This window comes from Temnothorax longispinosus, chromosome 6, assembly GCF_030848805.1.
Source record: "Temnothorax longispinosus isolate EJ_2023e chromosome 6, Tlon_JGU_v1, whole genome shotgun sequence".
Classification (NCBI taxonomy): Eukaryota; Metazoa; Arthropoda; class Insecta; order Hymenoptera; family Formicidae; genus Temnothorax; species Temnothorax longispinosus.
This window is the reverse complement of record NC_092363.1, coordinates 13414308-13424798: the sequence shown is the minus strand read 5'-3', so window position 1 is coordinate 13424798 and position 10491 is coordinate 13414308. Positions and strand designations below refer to the sequence as shown.

Here is a 10491-nt window from a genome sequence, read left to right as displayed (position 1 = left end):
GGACGCGAGTACCCGGCAGTGATCCGATAGGAACTTCGTGAGTTGCGCGTACTTTGGTATCTCCTCTGCCCGGTGTTCGGATTCGAATTTCTCGCGAAGCGAACGAGGTAGTTTTTCTAACAAGAATTTGAGGAGTAAATAGTCCCAAGAGTCCGTGGGGAACCCTAACAAGTTCAGTGCTCGCGTATTTTCGGTAAATGTGTCCAACAACGTGCGGAGAGGGGCGACTGACTCCAATTTTAACGGCTTGGCGTTTAGCATTAAGTCCACGTGGTAATCCGCTAAGTTCCGCTTATTCTGATATCGCGAAATCAGGGCGTCGTAGGCTATCGCGTAGTTGTCGGCGGAGAGGGGGAGGTTCTTCACGACGTTGAGCGCTTCTCCTTTCAATGAGGCTACCAGATATTGGTACTTCTCCATGGAGGAGATGCTCCGATTCTCGTGAATAGAAACGTTGAACAACGCGATGAACGAGGGCCAAAGCGCGAGATCTCCCGAGAATTCCGGAAGTGAGATTTTGGGCAGTCGGATAGACGACGTTTGGACCGGGGCCTGAGCGGCCGCGGCGGCCGCTCGGTCGGCGCCCACAAATTTCTCATAACGCCCGATTACTCCGAAGCGTATCGTATCGAATTCTTTACGGATTGCGTCTTCCGCGGTAAACTCCTCGTCTGAGGCGTCTTGGATTATTTTGAGGTGAGCCGCCTCAAAATCCTTAATCAGTCCAGCCACGGTAGGGTATCTAACTAGGAAATTTGGCCTCTGTGCCTCATTGTCCACGGCGAGCATCGACAGCTCATGGATCTCCCTCATCCGCTGTATACACAGCTCGCGTTTAGTTATGTGACCTCGGCCCATGATGATCGGAATACGACGTTAAATCAACCAAACAAGTGGAACACGCGCGCAGGGTTGGGGGTTCACGTGAACTCAAAGCAACGACAACTCAACTTAGCACGAAATGTCGACAGACACTAGAGAACAAAAGCCTCGACTTTGGAATGCCAGAAAAACAACACAACCGTTCCGCTCGCCAAGGTGACAAATAACGGATGGCCCGGTTCGGATTCCTACGCGAAGGCACGATATTCCCGATAGAATGTTTTTCAAACACGATATAATAGCGCAAGCAAAATGACAAGTTTGTTAATCGCAAGAGCCAATGGCGAACACAAGAAAAGGGGATCAAATGCAGTGTAGAGCTAGCAAGGAAGAGGGTTGCAAGGGATGTACAAAATAAGAAAATGGTTGTCTTAACGATCAAAATTATTAATTAGATCGGCACAGGTGCCCGGTTACGACGAGGAATGCACTCAAGTATTTGTTCAGCAGTACACACATGACACGAGCAATAATCCACGACATGAGCATCAATTACGCCAACTTCTTTGCAATTGTGATTATAATCGTAATTATAATCTTTAATAAGATTACCTTGAGTGCTACAATATTTTATACCGGGGACCAGTGCCGGCGAACAGTATATTCGATCGGTGGCAATGATGTTTGCGAGAATTCCAACGATCGGAATAATAGTTTCAGTATGTATTTTCAATATGTATTTCGAGTCTGGCCGAAACACACCCAGCAACAACGAAAATAATGTAGCGCGTTATTATGGAACGCGAGCTTACGTAGAAAAAATGTGTATATACGCTGCCGGCCCGTGACCGAGCGTCAAGGCCGTCGACGGCGCGGCGAGAACGTATGGCATGGCTTAACCGAGAATATTCCAATGTTGAATATTTCGGTTAACGACTATATTCAATAACGAACGACAAGAGCAATTAACCACAAAGCGATCAAACGACAAGTTTCCCGCGCGTATTCTCGTCGCGAAGCAATGTTGCGGCCGAGAGATATCGCGGCGGGTGTAGAATACGCGACTGATTAATTGTAATGCAATCGCGATCAAAACCACTAAGAAATGCTACCCACGAGCGAAAGGTCGGCGTTATTACTTTAGCGCGCGTATCCGGCTCGAAGGACCAATGCACGGGGGGGTATGAGGCGCTCCCCGGATTTGCGATTGGTCGACAAAATTTTCTCGAAGGACCAGAGGGACCGTGCCCTCGCGAAAGTGAATAAAGCGAAGCAAGCAACGAATATCAAAAAATGCGAGGCGACTCACCGTGTCGTTGCCCGGCGCCTCCTGGGTGTCGACGTCGTCCTCCCGTTGGCGAGATCTCTGGCGTGCAAAGCGAAAGCATGCAACAGTCCGGTATAGCAAGCAGGCACGGACCGGCAGGTATAGCAAGCAGGCACAGATAGGCAGGATAGCAAGCAGTCACAGATAGGCAGGATATCAAGCAGTCATAGATAAGCAGGATATCAAGCGATTAGGCCTTCGTGGTCTGCGATGGGCGACCGAGCACTCCAAGTTTGCACATGCGAAACGGTAACGTGTGAGCTTCACGACGTTCGACTGATGAGTCCTCTCTTCCGTTCTCTCGGCTCGCGCACCTGCGAAGTACGGCGCGAGCGAGTACCGAATTCTTCTCATAATTGGGGATGCCACCCGTGGGCGGGCAGCACGAGTCGGGTGAGTCGCGCGAATATCGACAAGTGTACTAATCGCGATCCACCGACGTTTCGCTAATAGGCGCGATAATTCAACCCGGTATAACTGATCAATACAAAAACCGTACAATTAACAATGTGAAACGACAACACGAAATCAATCCTATCATTAACTACTATTTACACTATGATACACGGCGGTGCGCCAAACACAATGAATTAATTAAGTCTCAGAAAGACCTAGAATTCTTTCTAACACCTAGATTACGTTACGATGATATTAAATGTACTAATACTTACAATAAGATGCGTGTAAACAAAGCAAAAAATGTTTTCTCACCCCATGTCAGTAGTTCATTACAATTTTTAGCAAATGAAAATCATAAACCGGAATATCGTATCACCGCGTGGTTTGTTGAACAGATATCCAAGTGGTTCTCAATGATGACTTTTAGGTCATGTTGTACAGCATTAGGTACAAAAAACAAAGAAAAATACAATGCTAGCATTTCTTTTCTTTGTGAGATGATTGATCTCTTTACGAAAATAAAAATAGGCAAAAAAAATATTTAAACCTGTACAAAGAGGTATCATACTTTCTACAACGTCAATTTATTAATTTGGTACAATATCTAATAAACCATTGCAAGTTTAACTTTGTGTTGACTGGTTGTCTTATACAAGACTGCATAGAAAATCTGTTCTCACTTTTGCGACATAAAAATATAATTTTAGAGATTCCTTACAATTTAAAAATAATTTAAAACTCATTGCCATATCTATGTTTATAAAACCAATATTAACAGGAAATTATCAGACTGATAATAGTGAATATCTTTCTGGTTTTTTTAGAATATTTGAAGTCTAAAGAAAATATGGCTCCTCATTCTTCTTTATCTGATGCATCTCCTATTGATTAATTTATTGATCAAATTCCTCCTTTTAATTATAATAAAATAATAGAGTATAATAATAAAGAGATGAATTGTCTGTATAATGTTGCAGGATATTGTTTGGCATCGATCATAAAAACATGTATCACATGCTGTACTTGCGTGCAATCTGTTGGGTAAAAAAAACCACAAAATTTTAAATTTTTGGAACTTGTAAGAATTAAATGTTATAATGCAAATACGTTATATTTTGTTAATAAGCCAACATTTAAAGTTTTTTTTACAATTAGAAAATATTTATAGATATTACAGTCCTTATTTTCCAAAATTACGCAATGTAAACTTACATAATTTTTTAGTTGATAAATTTAACTCTGTTTCCACACAACATATTCCAGACTGTTATAAATTGCGCTTAAAACTGCGGGAAAAAATATTCATATCTGACAGTATATGAATAAATGAGATATGAACAGATATAAGTTTTACATGCCAATATATAAAGCATATATAATCATATATGGTCATCTATCGCCATATATGATCAGATCGTACATTATACATGACACAAGATCTGATCATATAAGTTCATATATGGTCAGACATATTATTATGTGTAGCCAGATATGACACTATACATAATCGTATCTGGCCTCACATGGTCGTATATAAAGAATGTTCGGCCATGTATTATCAGATATAATTATATGTGGCCATACATAACTGATCGGCACTGTATATGATCATATATATGACAAGACGCGATGCTGTATATGATTGTATCCCAGATAGCACAAGACGTCCTCAGAATCGTCCTGAATATGTCCAGGATATCCTGGGATATTTTCAGGACATTTAGTTGTTTTCCAGATAGCCAATAACATCCTCGGAAAATCCGAAGGACATCCAGGACATATATTGTCGTAAATATTTTATATAAATATTTTATTTCATTTCATTAATTGTAAAATACTTAAAGTAATTTCAGAATGTTAAGTACCGTAATAAATTATAAATTTTTCATAAATGTCTACTAGACTTAAATAATCCTAAAATCCATAAAAAATCCTAAAATCATCTTACGCATGTCCAGGATATCTTGAGGGGTATCGCAGGATATCCTGAGTATATCCTATAAAACTCCTCAGGACATCCTGGACACATTTTGGATGATTTTAGGATATCTTTTACGTATTTGGAATGAGTGAAAATAGCAATAACTGATTGTAGAGGAACAAATATATCTAGAGCTATACATATATTAGCTCTTTATTCAGTGTATTGAATTTTCACTCTACAACAATGACATAATTAAAAAATTGTCATTTTTGAACTGTTTGCAAAAAAAGGGTGAAAATTATATTATATGTATATATATATATATATATATATATATATATATATATATATATAATATATATTATATATATTATGTTCTTCTTTATCTCACTCAGACAATATTTTCTTAAATATTTAAAATATATTTTTTAAATATTAATTTAAATCTACATATTTATTGTTTTATAATATCGTTCCAAAATATTTAAAAATATTTTAAATTTATTATTGGTTCTATAATCTTTTTTCAAATATTTTTGAAATATTATGAAATATTCTTAATTAAGAAAGATGCATAGTAGCGCATTTTTCCTGGATGTCCTTCGGATTTCCAGAGGATGTCATTGTGCTAGTTTGGAACGACGCCACTAGGCGGCGCATAATGGTAAGACTAACTCGTAAGAAGATTTCAGTTGAGGGCTAATATAAGCAGGTCTCCGGCGAAGCAAAATCATGACATTCGCAAGATGTGTATATTTTTAAAATATTAAGATGTATATTTTTTAGATATTACTAGACATCACAGACGCGCGCTTTGCGCGCGCTATTTAGCTTTAATATTACACACAACTGTCAAAATATGCTATGACAGCCGCTCACGAAGTTAGCGCAGCAACAGAATCAATCAGCATCGCGGAAAAGAGCCAACAAAGCAATTCGAGACTTTCGAGAAGACTTCGAGAGATGCGAGTATCGATTTAACATGCCTTTTTTTAGAAAGGAAAAAAATCTTCCAAAGATAAAACAATTATTGCTGATTGGGTTAATAGCTCGATTTTACTTTCAGAATCTTTCCCTTCAGACGCCTAAAAAATGTCCATAACGTATCCCATAGAAGTCCTCAGGACGTCTGACAGGATATCCTCAGGATGTCATGAGGACTAGTATTCGGGGATTATTTGCTCTTCCTCAGGACATCCAAAGTATATCCTAGGATTTAATTGGGATATTCCCAGGATATCCCGATTGTCCGTCCTGGATGTCCTTTGGATTTCCCGAGGATGTCATTGAAACATGATCAGATCTGTCTATATATGACCAGATTGGGATATAATGATATTTCAATTTACACTAATGCGTCTTAAGTCCGACAAAGTCCATATTGGCACGCAGTTTAAAAAACTAAAAAATGTATTTAATAATAATTAATATTGTGAAATATTATTAAGTACTAAGATCCACTTCGACCAAAAACGGCATTTCATTGCTTGTGCATGTTATTTTAAATTTTCCTTTTTTTCTAATTTTGCATAAGACACTTAATAAACAAACAAGTACAATATAGGCAAATGAGAGCCAAAACGCCGGTAGCAAGGCGACAAATCTAACTGTATTTAAACACTTATATAAAGAACAATCAAACGTTTCGGTCCTTCGCTTTGGACCATCCTCAGTGATGAAAAAAAAAATAAAATAAAAAGACACTTAATCTTTTTTAATTGACATATTAATTTTTATTGAATATTTTCGTAAACAGTGAAATTTTACCTGTAAATTCGTGAAAAAAACTGTTATATAATATATATTATAGTTCTTATAAATAAATATATTAATCGTATTATTTTGCAAACATATCTTATAATTTAAACTGAAAATCATATAATCATATATGATCCTATATAGTCATATAAGATTATATATGATCAGATCAGATATTGCATCTCAAAGTATTCGATAGATGGCATTCGATGGGATCTGTTTCTCGTATTTAAAATTTGACAAACAGTGTTATAAGAACGGTATCAAAAGACACGACACTGTATCGCGCTATGGAGCGGCACAATTTTTGTATTAGTTGTATCGTGGAGTCTACTTTTATAATAAAGTGGCACACTTTTAAAAAATAACTTTTAAAAATATATAACAATTTTCTGAAACTTACTTAAATATATATGTCCAGACTGGATTATGTACGGACGAATATTATTATCTATGATTATATATAATCATACATGGACATATATGTTAAAATGCATACGTATCAGATCATACCTGATGAAATACGGATGTGTCAGTTCGTACCTGATCATACCTGATCAGATATTAACATATACAATAATACCAGATCATATATCCTCAGATCTGGCCAATTTCCATATCTGACCATATATGTCCAAATTGATATGATCATATATGATCAGATAAGAATATTTTTTCCCGGAATGTTAAACAAATTTGCTATTGTGCGTTTAGAATTTAAAAATAAACGTAGAATACTATTGCCAAACAGAAAATATTATGATAGTAAGTCCATGGCGATGCATCATTCTTTTAAGTAAAATGGAAATCTATTATAAAATGTGAAATAAAATAATGTGCAATAGTTAATTTTCTATTTTCTATTTCTAATTTATTCCAATTTTTTTAACAAAAATCCAAAATTTATAAAGTAATGAGATTGAAAAACTGGCGGAAACGAATGAAACATGGCGAACCAATCAAAAGTGGTATCCACATGTCGCCACTCTGATTAAAGGCTCTCTAACGTCTTTGAAATAGCAGCGCCGATCTAGAATCCCGTCAAATGCGAGGTGTGTTGAATGGGACTCAATTGACCACGTCGTCAACTGGCTGATTTAAAATAAAAATATCTGTTTGGTTGGTCTAGTGAAAAAACTCCAAGCACAGGGGACTATGAGTGTGGTCAATCGCAACGTGGTCAAAGAGGATGCTCCCGGTGCGTTCTGTCATACGTTTTCCCAACGCAATACGTGAATGTTCAGCGGAAGTTCACAGACAAATTGTCGCTCATAAACAGTGAGCGCTCACCTTTTACGTTGGAAAAACGTATGATAGAACGCATCTCGCATTTGGCGGGATTCTAGAAAGGCGCTGCTATTTCAAAGACGTGTTACTCAAACAATACTTTGTTTAGCACTGCCAAACAAACGCACGAAGAAAGCGGAAGGGTCAAGGTCAACGTCAGTTTATATATTATATAGGGGAGACCGGGACACTACATGAGCCACGGGGTACCATGGGTCATTGACTGTTTAGGGTAATCCAGAATGTTTAGGTTGATTCAACTAGTAACATGTGACAGTTATTTCGTCGCTCATACTTCGTATCTAGGTGGCAGTCATCAAAGTCCGTAGTCTCGAGACGCACGTGACATAAATGATTTTCGTGATGCGTAAATAATTTTTTAACCGTTTAGAAACGTTTTAATATTGTTTTTGTAGTAAAATATACGCACGTACCAAAAATTAGGTGTAACGTTCTAGCATCTTTTGTCATTTTACTACACTGCAGATAATCATGTATTATTTACTTTTTTTATTACGTTTCACCGTTTTCTATATTAAGTGCATTCGGGGCACCATGCGACACCTAATGCTGCGGCTCCCCGTCACACACGCCACCAAGGTTGATGATAGATAGATAGGTTGATGATAGGTTGATGATATATGTTATTTATGATTGAAGAAAACATGTCAGAAGTTAGTTTTTCTCCAAAAAAGTGATATTTCAGTAGTGGGTTCTGATATCTTTGTTTGTCCTGCCCAATCCTGAACAATGTCATAAGAAAATGTATAAAATAAAATTTCTTTTCAACTTTTGTAACTTTTCGTTATTTCTTGAATAAATAAACCTAGTTTTTGTGTGTGACTCATAGTGCTCCATATGACAGACCAGTGACAGACCCATGGTACCCCGGGTATGGGGTACCTTGGGTCATTTCTCAAAAAATGTGTTTTAATTTTTTTCTCAAAAACTAATCAATATTTGCCAAGTACACTAAATAATTTTTAAAATATACATAATGCTTTAATTATTTAAAAAAAAAATGAGAAAAAATCTTATATTTAAAAGTACTTTTCAGAGTTTGAATTTTTGTGGCTTATGGTGCCCCGGTCTCCCCTATACACGTCATTGGATGGCGCACACGAGTGAGCAGCCGTGTATGTACGTGTGCGCTCGGCGCTCAGCCGGCTTCGGGCGGCTAGAAGAGCGCTGACGTACAATCTTATTTACTTTAGGGGACACCACGCCGATGACTTTGAGCTGGATATACATATATTGCCAAGGACATGAACAACTTTTTCTTATGCTTAATCGGCGGTCATTACTTATTTAAAAGTTATAAACAAAAAAGATGGCAAATATTTAGGGAGCCATCTCCACTTTTCATAATTTTGAAATATGTTGTGAAGGTCATTACCTTATGTAATGTTGTGAAGGTTTTAGTAAAAGATCATAGCTTATTAAAAAGTTATTAACAAAGAAAATATAATAAATAGTACGGAATTCTATATAGCCCAACCCAATTGTTGTGTGGGTGGAAAAGTGTATGCGTGGATGCAGTGGGTTCCGCCCCTGTGCGGGGGGCTTCACCTTCAAAAAATCTTGTTGAGTGGATCACATATACACTTTTCCACCCATACAACAATTGGGTTGGGTTAGGTTAGTTTTTTGGAGTGGAGTCCCCCACATGGCAGCCCCCCACATGGCAGCCCGCCCACATGGCAGCCCCCCACATGGCAGGCCCCCACATGGCAGCCCCCCACATGACAGCCCTCCGTTGCATCCACGCATACACTTTTTCATTCACACAACATTTGTACGGTTCGGATTTTTAACTTTTCACGTGAACCCAGGTCTACCTCCACCCACCCCCGCCTACATGTGTACTGTCCATACACACATATCAGTAAATTACTTTTCTTAGCACTGATAAACTGTTATATGTCTCAAACTTTTTTGTCCATAACTTTTAAATAAGCAATGACTGTTGAATAACTTATAAGAAAAAGTTACTCAAGGTCATGTTCTTGACAACATGTGTAAAGCTCAAAATTATCGGTGTGGTGTCCCCTAAAGTAAATAATTACTATATTTTTCTTTAGAGCCGCACAGGACTCTCGTATGGTAGCGTAACGTAACGTAACGTGGATCAACGCACAAGAAACGTATAACCGTAAAATCGTAACTGAATTTTTGTGCGTTGACTCACGTTACGTTACGCTACGTTAGCATACGAGAGTCTTGTGCGGAGGCTCTTACACAGTCAGCCCCAAATGACTTTTGACCTATCTTAATGTTGACCTTAACCTTGAAGAAGTTCAAGGTCACTGACCTTTTCCGTTGCTCGTACTGTGTAAAGGAAAATATTTATCATTTAGAATATGTAATTAAGTTTTTCTGATAATTAAAATAAAACAGATTATTTACGAGTAATTATTTAGTATAGGGAAACCAGCCCCAATAACCATGACCTTGACATATGTTGTAAAGTGACATGACCGTGAGTAACTTTTCCTTATAACTTAGCCGTCGCTCATTCTTCATTAAAAACTTATTAACAAAAAAGTTTGAGAAATATAGCAGTTATTTTGAGTATTAAAAAGTACAAACGACTAATGTATGTGGAAATAGTACATGTATGAACGAAGGAAAGTTATTTAAAGTAGTGAATCGTTAATATATTGAACAGTCTTTTTGTTAAAGTAGAGAATAGTTAGCATAGAAAAGGGTAAAAATGAAGATAAGGGGAGATACCTCCAATAATCTTGACATATGTTGTCAAGAACATGATCCTGAGCAACTTTTTCTTATAACTTAATCATCATTGCTTATTTAAAAATTATGAACAAAAAAAGTTTAAGAAATATACAAGTTTGTGTCAGTACTGAAGGAAGTAATTTGCTGATATATGTGTAGACAGTACACATGTAGGCGGGGGAACGGGCTACCGCTCCTCCCCCGCAAGTAGGGGTGAGTGAAAAGTTGAAAACTTTAA

General features: G+C 37.5%; 1 protein-coding gene across 1 annotated transcript in view; it reads right to left on the bottom strand.

Moving 5' to 3' along the window:
- The window catches only part of LOC139815465 (intraflagellar transport protein 80 homolog), a 218282-nt gene that overhangs the window by 54752 nt on the left and 153039 nt on the right, over window positions 1–10491 (bottom strand). The window lies entirely within an intron of this gene.